The following is a 16,599-nucleotide window of genomic DNA, read 5'->3' on the forward strand; positions in this document are numbered from 1 at the left end:
CTGTGTCCCAATACACGTACATTATTGGGTGGTGGCAGCTTTTACCAGATCTAAACTAGGATTTTAGTTTAGGGGGTCCATGCAGGTCCCCAGATTGGAACCCAACAGCTCTAAGTGGGGGAGAAACCTATGACAGGGGTGCTGGAGGCAGTTGATGAGGGCTCAATAGAATCTATCTTAAGGTCATCCACTGAGTACCTGTGTAAGTGCAAAATGCGTGGGCGCATGTTTGTGAGGGAGGAGGGGGCTTTTGCTGTACTGTGTGAGCTGCCCTTGGCTGTGGACCCTCTACAGGTTCCAGGCTCGATAGCAGTGGAAGATGGTGAGTGGAATGTAAGAACCACTGGGAGCCAGCCCTCACAGAATGCAGAGCAGTGCTTGACATGGGATCCCAGGTGACCATCGTATTCCAGTCTTTCTACCAGCAGATGCTTGGGCATCTGCCTATACAGCCCCTGACAGGACTTGGCCTGTGTGGCCTTAGCATGGATGAATACCCCTACCAGGGCTATGTCATAGTACACCTGGAATTCCCAGAAGAGATTGCTGGGGTAAGACAGGAGGTGGACACTGCTGCTTTAATATGCCCTGACCCCAAAGGAGCCTCTGATGCGTCTGTGCTAATAGGGACCAACTCCAGCCTCTTTAGGATACTTGCCGATTACAGCAGAGGGCAAGCAGGAGACCAATATCTGAATACCTTGGTGATACACACACACTGTGGCGCGGCCTACAGAAAAATTGAGGACACAAGGAAAGTGATACCTGATTTGCCAGTGGGAGCACTGAGGTATGCGGGCCCGGTCCCTTTGGTGGTGGCAGCAATGTCAGAAAAGGAGGTGATTGTCAGGAGTACCTGCCTAAATAAAAAAAAAATTATTGCAAGTGTTAGTTTACTTGGACGACCTGATTGTGTTTGGAAGAACCTTGGAGGAACATGAAGAAATACTTCTTAAAATGCTCGATAGGTTGGAGGCATATGGTTTGAAGCTTTCAATTGGCAAATGCCAGTTCTGCCAAACCTCAGTAAAGTATGTCGGTCACATCGTGTCCCAAGAGGGCGTGAGTACTGATCCCGATAAAATAGAAGCACTCACTACCTGGCCACGTCCCACTAACTACAGAGAACTCAAGACCTTTCTTGGATTTAGTGGCTACTACCGCAGATTTGTGAAGAACTATGCCACAATTGTAAAACCTCTGAATGATCTTACCAGGGAATACCAGTGCAACAAGTACAAATCTAAGACCCGGAATAAGAGGAGGCCTCCAAAGCCTCCTGTGCAGAGACACTATGGCCCCTTCGAACCGTTTGGGCCACGGTGGGATGAGAGATGTGAGAGGGCTTTTCGGGAAATCATTACTCGCCTAACTCATGCTCCCATCCTAGTCTTTGCTGATCCAAGCAAACCATTTATCCTGCATACTGATGCCAGTTTGGAGGGTCTGGGAGCAGTACTGTACCAGGAGGTGGAAGTCAACCACAAACCTGTAGCCTTGGCCAGCCGAGGACTGTCTGACAGTGAAACTCGATATCCCATCCACAAGCTGGAGTTCTTGGCCTTCAAATGGGCCATCACTGAGAAATTTTGAGACTACTTTTTTGGTGCTCAGTTCCAGGTGTGGACAGACAACAACCCACTGACTTATGTGTTAACGAGTGCTAAGTTGGATGCTACAGGGCAGAGATGGGTGGCAGCCTTGGCTAGCTATGAGTTCAGCATTCAATACCGATCCGGGAGAAGCAATGTAGATGCAGATGCATTGTCCAGACGTCCGCAGACACCTGAGGTTGCTGTGATACCCACAGATGGAGTGAGAGCTATTTGCAGCGTGAGTCGCAGAGAGCCGGAGGCCCATGAGAGCCTTCATGGATGTGTTGCTGAAGCTTTGGGCCTGCCCCCTGAATGCGTGCCTTCTGCTTCAGTGAACTATATTGCATTGGACCAATCTCCCTTGCCCATGCTCAATGCGGCTGACTGGCAGGAAGCCCAGCTGCAAGATACTGACATCCGTGATACACTACTTGCCAAAAGGGAGGGGCGAAGCCCGGCTGCGGTTGTCCCGCCCAACCCAGAAGGTAAGCTGCTATTGAGAGAATGGACCAAACTAAAACTGATTCAGGGAGTGCTACACCGTGTGACCACAGATCCTTTACAAAAACAACGGACCCAACTAGTGCTGCCGAAAGAGTACAGAGCCCTGGCTATGAGGGCCCTGCATGATGACTTTGGACATTTAGGAATGGAGAGGACCCTGGAACTTATTTGCAGTAGGTTCTATTGGCCCCGGATGGGCGAAGATCCAGAATGATGTTGGGACAGGAATGTCTCCATGCTGATTCTGTAAGTGAGCAGTCTGTGCTTAGGGTGCTTTCCTGGCTAAATGCCAAGATTCCTGTACTATGAACAACATCAATATCTACATGTGTTTAAGGTTAATTGGGTTCCAAACATTGGCCAGAGCTGGTATGGATAAAGTAGCTGTTTTCTTTAGCTCTTGGCAAGATCACATGAGACATACAGGAACCATGCTGCAAAAGCTAACCAAGTTATACCTTGAGTTTGTAAAGAGATTCATTCATGTTATTGAAAATGACTTTGATAAACCATTTCTGTTATACACTGGTACGGCCTCTAGCCCAACACTAGCTGTAGTGAGACAGACCCAAGGATGGGGGGCTCTTGGGATGCAGTCAGCGATGTTTGTGACATCCCTTCCTGCATCAATTTTGCGTTGGGGGTGTGACGTTATTGATATAAACTGGGACCATATAGAACATGGGTTGCAACCAAGGTCCTGTAGTGGCACCAAATCTTAGGTAAAGGGGGTCATATAAGGTGTCTAAGACCAGATTATGGGTTGCTGGTTATAATTATGCTGTCTGTATGTCTGTATCATTTTTAGTTGAAGTTATAAATGTTGGCTCTGTGCTGTCTGTATTTCAAGTTGGGGCAGTGCTTCTGGGGGAAGCATCCCAGACAAGCTGGTGTTAGCTCTGCATAGCCTGCTTGATGGCCCATTAAGGACCATCAGCTACACAACTGACCCATGGAGTGAAGGCAGACACACCTTGTGACTCAGCAAGGTATGCAGAGACTTGTCCATGTGACTGCAGACTCCATTTTGCGGTGATTTTCCACAGTAAGAACAAAGAGGTTCTTACACCTGGAAAAGCCTATATAAGGCTGATGCATCATCTCCATCTGGTCTTCAATCCTGCTTTTTACCTCTGGAGGGACTTTGCTACAAACTGAAGCTCTACACAAGGGACTGAGGACCCGTCCCGGCGGGGGATGTTTTCCAGAGACTTGATTTGAACCTGCAGTTTATGCCATCACTGCTGCAAGCCTGAACTAAGAACTTTGCCATTACTGTATGTAATTGATTCCATTTAACCAATTCTACCTCTCATCTCTACCTTTTTCCCTTTGTAAATAAACCTTTAGATTTTAGATTCTAAAGGATTGGCAACAGCGTGATTTGTGGGTAAGATCTGATGTGTATATTGACCTTGGTCTGGGGCTTGGTCCTTTGGGATCGAGAGAACCTTTTCCTTTTATTGGGGTGTTGGTTTTCATAACCATTTATCCCCAGGATGAGTGCACTGGTGGTGATACTGGGAGACTGGAGTGTCTAAGGAAATTGCTTGTGTGACTTGTGGTTAGCCAGTGGGGTGAGACCAAAGTCCTTTTTGTCTGGCTGGTTTGGTTTGCCCTAGAGGTGGAAAAACCCCAGCCTAGAGCTGTGACTGCCCTGTTTGAGCAATTGGTCCTGATTTGGCACTCTCAGTTGGGTCCCGCCAGAACCGCATCGTCACACCTTGACGTCTACGTCCTTCTGTTGCTGGGGCAGAACAGAGATCCCACCCTCGTCGCCACGTTGTTATATCCTTGAGGGCAGCAGTTTAGGAAGAAATCACTGGAGACACAGAGAGCTGTAAACCTTGGAGCAGCCATTTATTGCCACACACTGAACTAACCAAACCAGCCAAAACTGGCTGGGCTATCCCCTAATAGTCTAACTCAGTTGCCAGAGCAACAACAAGATTCTGTTACCACGACAACCAAATACACAACACCCCACTATCCCAGTATTTGTCTGTAACCAGCCCTGGGTGCTGGGACAAGGGAGAGGAAGGTAAGGAAAGTTTCGATGAGCCTAGGCAGCCGTGTGAGCTGATGGCTTTGTCTAACCAGTTGGGGAAGGCAAAGTTAGTGGAAAATGAGTGTCCCTATATCTCCCCTGTTCCCTGTGTGGAGGATTGTGACAGTGAAGGAAATGTGCCTGTGTCTGTCAGGGGTAATGACTTGCCTATGGAGGAAGCTACCCCAGTCTCCAAGCAGTTGTCTGTGAACAGTCCTGTGTGCTGGGACAAGGGAAAGGATATCCCAAGCTGTGTGTCTGGTGAAGGGGAAGGTTTCTCCAGCTCTTCTTTGTCTGTGGAGCAGAGAGAAGGTGCCTCTCAGCCTGTGATGGTTGAGAGCAGTGCAGTTGTCTCAGAGTTGGTTCTGGTTACAACTAACGCCCAGAAAGGGAATGGTCCTAAATTTGTGTCTGCTAGGGAGAGTGACACTGTAACTAACAAGATCCCAGAGGACAAATGACTCTGGTACTGTTGCTTAGTGTGTTGCTGGGAAAGGGTGTAGCAACTTTATCTAATCAAGTTGATACCCTAGCAAGGGCACAAAGAAACCATAAAACTGATTTGATTTTGTTGCCCACTGACAGTGTGGAAACTTGTAACCAGAAGGAAATGATTCCTGAACTTGTGTGTTTTGAGACTGACAACTTGTATGTTGCCTAGTCAAGGCACCGAGAGAATTTCTCTCCTGTGTGGAGGAGTCTCTGATGTCCAATCTGGTGATAGCTCCAACTGAAGCATTTTCTAGGCTAAGGACATCTGAGAGGCTCTTCCCTGTATGGACTTGCTGACGCTTGATGCTATGTGAGCACCAAATGAAGGTACCCCTTCAAGCTCTTTCTTGTGTAAATTATCCGATGGGGAATAATTTGTGAGCTCAGACTGAATCTTTTCCTGCAGTTATTGAAGCTTTTCTTGCATTCCAAGTATTTATCGGTTCTCTCTCTGATGTGAAGCAAGGTTTGATCATCAATGAAACTTTTTCCAGTCGAGGCATTTATAGATACAGTGCCATGTGGATTCTGAAATGTTTAGGAAGGTATGAGCTAGAACTGAAGCTTTTCCCACCATCCAAGCATTTATGGGGTCCCTCTCTTGTGTGGATTGTCTGATGTATATTAAGATTTGAACCCTCATGGAGGCTTTCCCACAGTGCAGGGTGGGCAGAAAAGTTTTGCTACTCTGCAACATGGTCAAAGGGCCACAGCGGCCACATTTCAGGTCGGAATCTGGGATAGGGTTGGTTGGACTGAGGTCTACATGCTGCAGTGTGGACACCAGAGCCCCAGATTTGAGCCTAGGTTAGTGTAGATGCTCAAGCCCAGGGTTCTCCGACATGTGCCAGCTGCAGAGGTGAAAGTAAGCTGGTACGGTCTGGTATGGTGTACCGGCAAGAACTGGTATGCTGTGCCAGACTAGACTGGCTTCCCTGGGCCCTCTAAATCACCGCTGGAGCCCTGCCACCCTGGGGTAGCGGTGGCAGGGCTCCGGCGGTGATTTAAAGGGCCTGGAGCTCCGCGGAGGCCAGAGCCCCGGGCCCTTTAATTTGCCCCTGAGCCCCGGGGCTCCCAGCCACCTCTGCAGCTGGTAGCTCCGGGGTGATTTGAAGGCCCTGGGACCAGGGCCGGTGCAACCATTTCGGCAACCTAGGTAGTCGCCTAGGGCACTGGGATTTGGGGGGTGCCATTTTCTTCGACAGTGACCGCAGCGGCCAGATCTTTGGGGGGAGGGCCGCCTGCAGCAAGTAAGGGGGGGGCAACATGCAGGGGAACTCCCACCCCAGCTCACCCTGCCCTGCCCTCCACCAAGCATGCCATAGCTGCGTCACTTCTCCTGCCTCCCAAGCTTGCGGCGCCAATCAGATTAGGCACCGCAAGCCTGGGAGGCGGGAGAAGTGACGCAGCGTATTGGCATGCTTGTGGCAGTGCGTGCGCGAGTGTCACGGTGTGTGTGAGCTGGGGTGGGAGTTTCCCCTGACATGTTTGCGCCCACCCCCTTACTTGCTTCATGTCAGGCGGCCCTCGCCCCCAACAGATCTGATAAAAACTTGCAGCGCTGCTGTGAGCGCGCAGTGAGCAAGACACACACACGGCACCCCCGGCGAATTCCCGAGTGCCCGAGGCCGACTACCTAGGTTGGCCGAAATGGTTGCACCGGCCCCTGTTCCCAGGCCCTTCAAATCACCCCGGAGCTACCAAGCTGCAGATGTGGCTGGGAGCCCCGGGGCTCAGGGGCAAATTAAAGGGCCCAGGGGCTCTGGCCTCCGCGCGAGCTCCAGGCCCTTTAAATCACGCGCCGGAGCCCCCTGCCACCGATACCCCAGGGTGGCAGGGCTCCAGCGGTTGATTTAGAGGGCCCAGGGAAGCCAGTCTAGTCTGGCACAGCCTACCAGTTCTTGCCGGTAACACCATAAACCAAGCCAACCGTACCAGCATACTTTCACCTCCTGCAGCTGGCCCCAAACATGTCGGAGAACCCTGGGCTTGAGCATCTACACTAACCTAGGCTCAAATCTGGGCTCTGGTGTCCACACTGCAGCATGTAGACCTCAGTCCAACCAAACCCCTATATCCCAATTCCCGACCTGAAATGTGGCCGCTGTGGCCCTTTGACCATGTTGGCAGAGTAGCAAAACTTTTCTGCCCACACCTGCACTGTGGGAAAGCCCTCCATGAGGGTTCAAATCTTAATATACATCAGACAATCCACACAAGAGAGGGACACCACCCCATAAATGCTTGGATGGTGGGAATAAGCTTCAGTTCTAGCTCATACCTTCCTAAACATTTTCGAGAATCCACATGGCAACTGTATCTATAAATGGCCTCGAACTGGAAAAAGTTTCATTGATGATCAAACCTTGCTTTCACATCAGAGAGAGAACCGATAAATACTTGGAATGCAAGAAAAGCCTTCAATAACAGCAGGAAAAGATTCAGTCTGAGCTCACAAATTTATTCCCCATCGGATTAATTTACACAAGAAAGAGCTTGAAGGGGTACCTTCAGTTTGGTGCTCACACAGCATCAAGCGTCAGCAAGTACCATACAGGAAGAGCCTCTCAGATGTCCTTAGCCTAGAAAATGCTTCAGTTGGAGCTAACACCAGATTGGACATCAGAGACTCCTCCACACAGGAGAGAAATTCTCTCGGTGCCTTGACTAGGCAACATACAAGTTTGTCAGTCTCAAAACACACAAGTTCAGGAATCATTTCCTTCTGGTTACAAGTTTCCACACTGTCAGTGGGCAACAAAATCAAATCAGTTTTTATGGTTTCTTTGTGCCCTTGCTAGGGTATCAACTTGATTAGATAAAGTTGCTACACCCTTTCCCCAGCAACACACTAAGCAACAGTACCAGAGTCATTTGTCCTCTGGATCTTGTTAGTTACAGTGTCACTCTCCCTAGCAGACACAAATTTAGGACCATTCCCTTTCTGGGCGTTAGTTGTAACCAGAACCAACTCTGAGACAACTGCACTGCTCTCAACCATCACAGGCTGAGAGGCACCTTCTCTCTGCTCCACAGACAAAGAAGAGCTGGAGAAACCTTCCCCTTCACCAGACACACAGCTTGGGATATCCTTTCCCTTGTCCCAGCACACAGGACTGTTCACAGACAACTGCTTGGAGACTGGGGTAGCTTCCTCCATAGGCAAGTCATTACCCCTGACAGACACAGGCACATTTCCTTCACTGTCACAATCCTCCACACAGGGAACAGGGGAGAAATAGGGACACTCATTTTCCACTAACTTTGGCCTTCCCCAACTGGTTAGACAAAGCCATCAGCTCACACGGCTGCCTAGGCTCATCGAAACTTTCCTTACCTTCCTCTCCCTTGTCCCAGCACCCAGGGCTGGTTACAGACAAATACTGGGATAGTGGGGTGTTGTGTATTTTGGTTGGTCCGTGGTAACAGAATCTTGTTGTTGCTATGGCAACTGCGTTAGATTATTAGGGGATAGCCCAGCTGGTTTGGGCTGGTTTTTAGTTAGTTCTGTGTTTGGCAATAAATGGCTGCTCCAAGGTTTACAGCTCTCTATGTCTCAAGTAATTTCGTCCTAAAACTTGCTGCCCTCAAGGATATAACAACGTGGCGACGAGGGTGGGAATCTCTGTTCTGCCCCAGCAACCAGAAGGACGTAGACGTCAAGGTGTGACGATGCGGTTCTGGCGGGACCCAACTGAGAGTGCCAAATCAGGACCAATTGCTCAAACAGGGCAGTCACAGCCCTAGGCTGGGGTTTTTTCCACCTCTAGGGCAAACCAAACCAGCCAGACAAAAAGGACTTTGGTCTCACCCCACTGGCTAACCACAAGTCACACAAGCAATTTCCTTAGACACTCCAGTCTCCCAGTATCACCACCAGTGGCACTCATCCTGGGATAAAATGGTTATGAAAACCAACACCCCAATAAAAGGAAAAGGTTCTCTCGATCCCAAAGGACCAAGCCCCAGACCAAGGTCAATATACACATCAGATCTTACCCACAAATCACGCTGTTGCCAATTCCTTTAGAATCTAAAATCTAAAGGTTTATTTACAAAGGGAAAAAGGTAGAGATGAGAGGTAGAAATTGGTTAAATGGAATCAATTACATACAGTAATGGCAAAGTTCTTAGTTCAGGCTTGCAGCAAGTGATGGCATAAACTGCAGGTTCAAATCAAGTCTCTGGAAAACATCCCCCGCCGGGACGGGTCCTCAGTCCCTTGTGTAGAGCTTCAGTTTGTAGCAAAGTCCCTCTCAGAGGTAAAAAGCAGGATTGAAGACCAGATGGAGATGATGCATCAGCCTTATATAGGCTTTTCCAGGTGTAAGAACCTCTTTTGTTCTTACTGTGGAAAATCACCGCAAAATGGAGTCTGCAGTCACATGGACAAGTCTCTGCATACCTTGCTGAGTCACAAGGTGTGTCTGCCTTCACTCCATGGGTCAGTTGTGTTAGCTGATGGTCCTTAATGGGCCATCAAGCAGGCTATGCAGAGCTAACACCAGCTTGTCTGGGATGCTTCCCCCAGAAGCACTGCCCCAACTTGAAATACAGACAGCACAGAGCCAACATTTATAACTTCAACTAAAAATGATACAGACATACAGACAGCATAATTATAACCAGCAACCCATAATCTGGTCTTAGACACCTTATATGACCCCCTTTACCTAAGATTTGGTGCCACTAACAGGACCTTGGTTTGCAAACCCATGTTCTATATGGTCCCAGTTTATATCAATAACGTCACACCCCCAACGCAAAATTGATGCAGGAAGGGATGTCACAAACATCGCTGACTGCATCCCAAGAGCCCCCCATCCTTGGGTCTGTTCTCACTACAGCTAGTGTTGGGCTAGAGGCCGTACCAGTGTATAACAGAAATGGTTTATCAAAGTCATGTTCAATAACATGAATGAATCTCTTTACAAACTCAAGGTATAACTTGGTTAGCTTTTGCAGCATGGTTCCTGTATGTCTCATGTGATCTTGCCAAGAGCTAAAGAAAACAGCTACTTTATCCATACCAGCTCTGGCCAATGTTTGGAACCCAATTAACCTTAAACCCATGTAGATATTGATGTTGTTCATAGTACAGGAATCTTGGCATTTAGCCAGGAAAGCACCCTAAGCACAGACTGCTCACTTACAGAATCAGCATGGAGACATTCTGTCCCAACGAATCATTCTGGATCTTCGCCCATCCGGGGCCAATAGAACCTACTGCGAATAAGTTCCAGGGTCCTCTCCATTCTAAATGTCCAAAGTCATCATGCAGGGCCCTCATAGCCAGGGCTCTGTACTCTTTCGGCAGCACTAGTTGGGTCCGTTGTTTTTGTAAAGGACCTGTGGTCAACACGGTGTAGCACTCCCTGAATCTGTTTTAGTTTGGTCCATTCTCTCAATAGCAGCTTACTTCTGGGTTGGGCGGGACAACCGCAGCCGGGCTTCGCCCCTCCCTTTTGGCAAGTAGTGTATCACGGATGTCAGTATCTTGCAGCTGGGCTTCCTGCCAGTCAGCCGCATTGAGCATGGGCAAGGGAGATTGGTCCAATGCAATATAGTTCACTGAAGCAGAAGGCACGCATTCAGGGGCAGGCCCAAAGCTTCAGCAACACATCCATGAAGGCTCTCATGGGCCTCCGGCTCTCTGCGACTCACGCAGCAAATAGCTCTCACTCCATCTGTGGGTATCACAGCAACCTCAGGTGTCTGCGGACCGTCGGGACAATGCATCTGCATCTACATTGCTTCTCCCGGATCGGTATTTGAATGCATGAACTCATAGCTAGCCAAGAGCTGCCACCCATCTCTGCCCTGTAGCATCCAACTTAGCACGCGTTAACACATAAGTCAGTGGTTTGTTTGTCTGTCCACAACCTGGAACTGAGCACCATACAAGTAGTCTCAAAATTTCTCAGTGATGGCCCATTTTGAAGGCCAAGAACTCCAGCTTGTGGATGGGAATATCGAGTTTTCACTGTCAGACAGTCCTCAGCGCTGGCCAAGGCTACAGGTTTGTGGTTGCCTTCCACCTCCTGGTACAGTACTGCTCCCAGACCCTCCAAACTGGCATCAGTATGCAGGATAAATGGTTTGCTTGGATCAGCAAAGACTAGGATGGGAGCATGAGTTAGGCGAGTAATGATTTCCCCGAAAAGCCCTCTCACATCTCTCATCCCACCGTGGCCCAAACGGTTCGAAGGGGCCATAGTGTCTCTGCAACAGGAGGCTTTGGAGGCCTCCTCTTATTCCGGGTCTTAGATTTGTACTTGTTGCACTGGTATCCCCTGGTAAGATCATTCAGAGGTTTTACAATTGTGGCATAGTTCTTCACAAATCTGCGGTAGTAGCCACTAAATCCAAGAAAGGTCTTGAGTTCTCTGTAGTAGGTGGGACGGGGCCAGGTAGTGAGTGCTTCTATTTTATCGGGATCAGTACTCACGCCCTCTTGGGACACGATGTGACCGACATACTTTACTGAGGTTTGGCAGAACTGGCATTTGTCAATTGAAAGCTTCAAACATATGCCTCCAACCTATCGAGCATTTTAAGAAGTCTTTCTTCATGTTCCTCCAAGGTTCTTCCAAACACAATCAGGTCGTCCAAGTAAACTAACACTTGCAATAATTTTTTTTTATTTAGGCAGGTACTCCTGACAATCACCTCCTTTTCTGACATTGCTGCCACCACCAAAGGGACCGGGCCCGCATACCTCAGTGCTCCCACTGGCAAATCAGGTATCACTTTCATTGTGTCCTCAATTTTTCTGTAGGCCGCGGCACAGCGTGTGTGTATCACCAAGGTATTCAGATATTGGTCTCCTGCTTGCTCTCTGCTGTAATCGGCAAGTATCCTAAAGAGGCTGGAGTTTGGTCCCTATTAGCACAGACTCATCAGAGGCTCCTTTGGGGTCAGGGCATATTAAAGCAGCAGTGTCCACCCCCTGTCTTACCCCAGCAATCTCTTCTGGGAATTCCAGGTGTACTATGACATAGCCCTGGTAGGGGTATTCATCCATGCTAAGGCCACACAGGCCAAGTCCTGTCAGGGGCTGTATAGGCAGATGCCCAAGCATCTGCTGGTAGAAAGACTGGAATACGATGGTCACCTGGGATCCCATGTCAAGCACTGCTCTGCATTCTGTGAGGGCTGGCTCCCAGTGGTTCTTACATTCCACTCACCATCTTCCACTGCTATCGAGCCTGGAACCTGTAGAGGGTCCACAGCCGAGGGCAGCTCACACAGTACAGCAAAAGCCCCCTCCTCCCTCACAAACATGCGCCCACGCATTTTGCACTTACACAGGTACTCAGTGGATGACCTTAAGATAGATTCTATTGAGCCCTCATCAACTGCCTCCAGCACCCCTGTCATAGGTTTCTCCCCCACTTAGAGCTGTTGGGTTCCAATATGGGGACCTGCTTGGATACCCCTAAACTAAAATCCTAGTTTAGATCTGGTAAAAGCTGTCACACCACCCAATAATGTACGTGTATTGGGACACAGTCCTTCCCCAAAATCCTTGGGGATCCCAAGAGCCCCAAATCCATGGAGTTCTTACACCTAGGAGAAATAAACCATACCCCCCTGCTTCCTCCCCCCTCCCTTTTCCTAGGAGAGATACCGGGATCCAACTACAGAGGGATGCCTTCCTCCTCCCTCCTCCCCTTTCCCTGAGAATTCACCCAAGGAAAGATCAAACAAGTCCTTAACAGAAAAGATTTATTAAAGAATAAAAGAAAGTAAACTGTCTCTGTAATACCAAGATGGAACTATACACAGGGTCTAAACTTATCAATCTCTGGAGAGAATCCCCCTCCTTTCTTTCTCAGTAAAAGCAATAACAGTACAGAATTAAAGAAATTCTATAGCAAAAACACAGAATTGCAAATGCAGAAATAAAAGTATAAGAATACTAGTTCCTTGCTAATACTCACTGGCTTGAATAGAAGAATTTATTGCAGAAACCTGGGAGGACTTGATTAAGATGTCTGGACTCCCTTAACTCCCAAAAGAGACTCTCTAACACAAAGAAAAGAAAAAAAAACTTCCCTCCACAGAGATTAGAAAATCTCTTGTCCCTGATTGGTCCTCTGGTCAGGTGTTCACAGATACTGCTTGTTAACCCTTTACAGGTAGAAAAAAACCTACAGGTACTGCTTGTAAACCCTTTACAGGTAGAAAAAAACCTTAACCCTTAACTAACTGTTTATGACAGCAAGCCAATCTGCTATCCGCTCCTCTTTGCCAGGCAATCATCTATCCGCTCCTCTCCACCAGCCAATCTGCTATCCGCTCCTCTCTGCCTGCCAATCTGCTATCCGCTCCTGTGTCAGCCAATCTGCTATCCGCTCCTGTGTCAGCCAATCTGCTATCCGCTCCATTCTGCCAGCCAATCTGCTATCCGCTCCATTCTGCCAGCCAATCTGCTATCCGCTCCTCTCCGCCAGCCACTCTGCTATCCGCTCCTCTCCGCCTGCCACCCTGCTATCCGCTCCTGTGTCAGCCAATCTGCTATCCGCTCCTCTCAGCCAGCCACCCTGCTATCCACTCCTCTCCGTCAGCCACCCTGCTATCCGCTCATCTCCGCCAGCCAATCTGCAATCCGCTCCCTCTTTGCCAGCCACCTTGCTATCCGCTCCTCTCCGCCAGCCAATCTGCTATCCGCTCCTATCCGTCAGCCAATCTGCTATCCGAGCTCCTGCCGACATGTCAATCTGCTATTCCCGCTACCTCTCCGCTCCAGCGCCACCCTGCTATCGGGCTCCTCTCCGCCTGCCACCCTATCATCCGTGCTTCTCTCGCCAGCCATCCCTGCTATCCGCTCCTCCTCCGTCAGTCCACCTCGCTATCCGCTCCTGTGTCCAGCCAATCTGCTATCCGCTCCCTCTCTGTCCAGCCACCCTGACTATCCCGCTCCTGTGTCAGCCAATCTTGCTATCCGCTCCTGTGTCAGCCAACTTGCGCAATTCCGCTCCCTCTCACTTTCGCAGCCAATCTGCTATGCCCCTACCTCTCTAGTCCAGCCACCCTGCTATCCGCTCCTGTCTCCGTCTGCCACTCACCCCCCACTGCCTTTCCTCCTCCTTTTGTCAGCCACTCTGCTATCCGCTCCATCTCCGTCAGCCACCCCCCAAATCTTGCTATGCGCTCCTAGGTCAGCCCACCCTGCTATCCGCTCCTCTCCGCCAGCCACCCTGCTATCCACTCCTCTCCGCCAGCCACTCTGCAATCCGCTCCTCTCCGTCAGCCACCCTGCTATCCTCTCCTCACCGTCAGCCACCCTGCTATCCACTCCTGTGTCAGCCAATCTGCTATCCGCAATTGTGTCAGCCAATCTGCTATCCGCTCTCTGTGTCAGACGAATCTGCTATTCGCTCCCCTCCGCCAGCCACCCTTGGTATCCTCTCCTCTGCGTCATCCCCCATGCTAACCGCTCTTCTCCGTCAGCCCCACCCGGGCCTATCCGCTCCTACTCCGCCAGCCAATCTGCTATCCGCTCCTCTCCGTCAGCTAATCTGCTTTATCCCTCTCCTCTTTGTCCAGCCAATCTGTGATCCGCTCCTCACCGTCAGTCCAATCTGCTATCCGGTCCTGCCCGTCAGTCAATCTGCTATCCGCTCCTCTCCGTCAGCCACCCATGCCTATCCCTCTCCTCTCCGTCAGCCACCCTGCTATCCACTCCTGTGTCAGCCAATCTGCTAACAGCTCCTGTGTCAAGCCAATCTGCTAATCCGCTCCTGTGTCAGCCCAATCTGCTATTAGCTCCCTCTTCCAGCCACCCGTTTATCCGCTTCCTCTGCGTCATCCCCCATGCTATCCGCACTTCTCCGACAGCCACCCGGCTATCCGCTCCTCTCCGCCAGCCAATCTGCTATCTGCTTCCACTCCGTCAGTCCAATTCTGCTATCCGCCTCCTCTTTTGCCAGTCCCCAATCTGTGATCCGCTCCTCTCCGTCAGTCCAATCTGCTATCCGGTCCTGCGTCAGTCAATCTGCTATCCGCTCCTCTCCGCCAGCCACCCTGCTATCCGCTCCTGTGTCAGGCCAATCTGCAAATCCGCTCCTCTTTGCCAGCCAATCTGCCATCCGCCTCCTCTTTTTAGCCAGCCAATCTCCCATCCGCTCATCTCCGTCAGCCAATCTGCTATCCCGCTCCTTCGTCAGTCCAATCTGCTAATCCGCTCCACTCTGCCAGCCACCCTGCTATCCGCTCTTCTCCGCCAAGCCACCCTGCTAATCCGCTCTTCTCCGCCAGCCACTCACTGCTATCCGCTCCTCTCCGCCAGCCACCCTGCTATTCCGCTCCTTTCCGTCAGCCACCCTGCTAACCGTCTCCTCTCCGTCAGCCAATCTGCAAATCCGCTCCTCCTCCATCAGCCAACCTGCTATCCGCTCCTGTGTCAGCCAATCTGCTATCCTCTCATCTCCGCCTGCCACCCAGCAAACCGCTCCTGTGTCAGCCAATCTGCTATCCCTCCTCTCAGCCAGCTCACCCTGCTATCCACTCCTCCTCCGTCAGCCACCCTGCTATCCGCGCCACTCCGCCAGCCAAATCAGCTATCCGCTCCTCTTTTGCCAAGCCACCTTGCTATCCGCTCCCTCCGCCAGTCCAATCTGCTATCCCGTTCCTTTCCGTCAGCCGATCTGCTATCCGCTCCTGCGACAGTCCAATTCTTGCTATCCGCTCCCTCTCCGCCAGCCAACCCTGCTATCCGCACTTCACCGCCAGCCACCCTACTAACCGCTCCTCTTCCGCCAGCCACCCTGCTATCCGCTCCTCTCCGTCAGCCACCCTGCTAACCGCCTCCTGTGTCAGCCAATCTGGTATTCCGCTCCTCTCTGTCAGCACCCTGCTATCCGCTCCTGTGTCAGCCAAATCTGCTATCCGCTCCTGTGTCAGCCAATCAGGTAACCGCTCCTCTCCGTCAGCCACCCTGCTATCCGCTCCTGTGTCATCCAATCTGGTATCCGCTCCTCTCCGTCAGCCACCCTGCTATCCGCTCCTGAGTTATCCCATCTGCTATCCGCTCCTGTGTCATCCAATCTGCTATCCGCTCCTCTCCGTTCAGTCACCACGCCTGCTATCCACTCCTGTGTCAGCCAATCTGCTATCCGCTATTGTATCAGCCAATCTGCTATCCGCTCCTGTGTCAGACAATCTGCTATACGCTCCCCCTCCGCCAGCCACCCTGTTATCCCGCTCCTCTGCGTCATCCCCCATGCTATCCGCTCTTCTCCGTCAGCCACCCGGCTTATCCGCTCCTCTCCGCCAGCCAATCTGCTATCCCCGCTCCTCTCCGTCATGCTAATACTGCAATCCGCTCCTCTTTGCCAGCCAATCTGTTGATCCGCTCCTCTCCGTCATTTCAAATCTGCTATCCGGTCCTGCGTCAGTCAATCTGCTATCCGCTCCTCACCGTCAGCCACCCTGCTATCCTCGCCTCTCCGTCAGCCACCCTGCTATCCACTCCATGTGTCAGCCAATCCTGCTATCAGCTCCTGTGTCAGCCAATCTGCTATCCGCTCCACTGTGTCCAGCCAATCTGCTATTAGCTCCTCTCCTCCTCCCAGCAACCCTGTTATCCGCTCCTCTTGCGTCATCCCCCATGCTATCCGCTCTTCCTCCGTCAGCCACCCGTCTATCCGCTCCTCACCGCAAGCCATTCTAGCTATCCGCTCCTCTCCGTCAGCCAAACTGCTAACCGCACCTCCATTGCCAGCCAATCTGTTGATCCTCTCCTCTCCCGTCAGTCAATCTGCTATCCGGTCCCTGCGCAAGTCAATCTGCTATCCGCTCCTCTCCGCCAGCCACCCTGCTATCCGCTCCTGTGTCACAATCTGCAATCCGCTCCTCTTTGCCAGCCAATCTGCCATCCGCTCCTCTTTGCCAGCCAATGCTGCCATCCGCTCCTCTCCCGTCAAGCCATTTACTGCTATCCGCTCCTGCGTCAGT

The 16,599-nt window shown here is 50.8% G+C and overlaps 1 pseudogene; it reads left to right on the forward strand.

Annotated features, from left to right (window-relative positions):
- The first annotated feature begins 485 nt into the window (after positions 1-485).
- Positions 486-16,599, forward strand: part of LOC123378765 — a 38,109-nt pseudogene continuing 21,995 nt past the window's right edge.

The sequence above is a fragment of the Mauremys mutica genome, chromosome 10, assembly GCF_020497125.1.
Source record: "Mauremys mutica isolate MM-2020 ecotype Southern chromosome 10, ASM2049712v1, whole genome shotgun sequence".
In the NCBI taxonomy this organism is placed as follows: Eukaryota; Metazoa; Chordata; order Testudines; family Geoemydidae; genus Mauremys; species Mauremys mutica.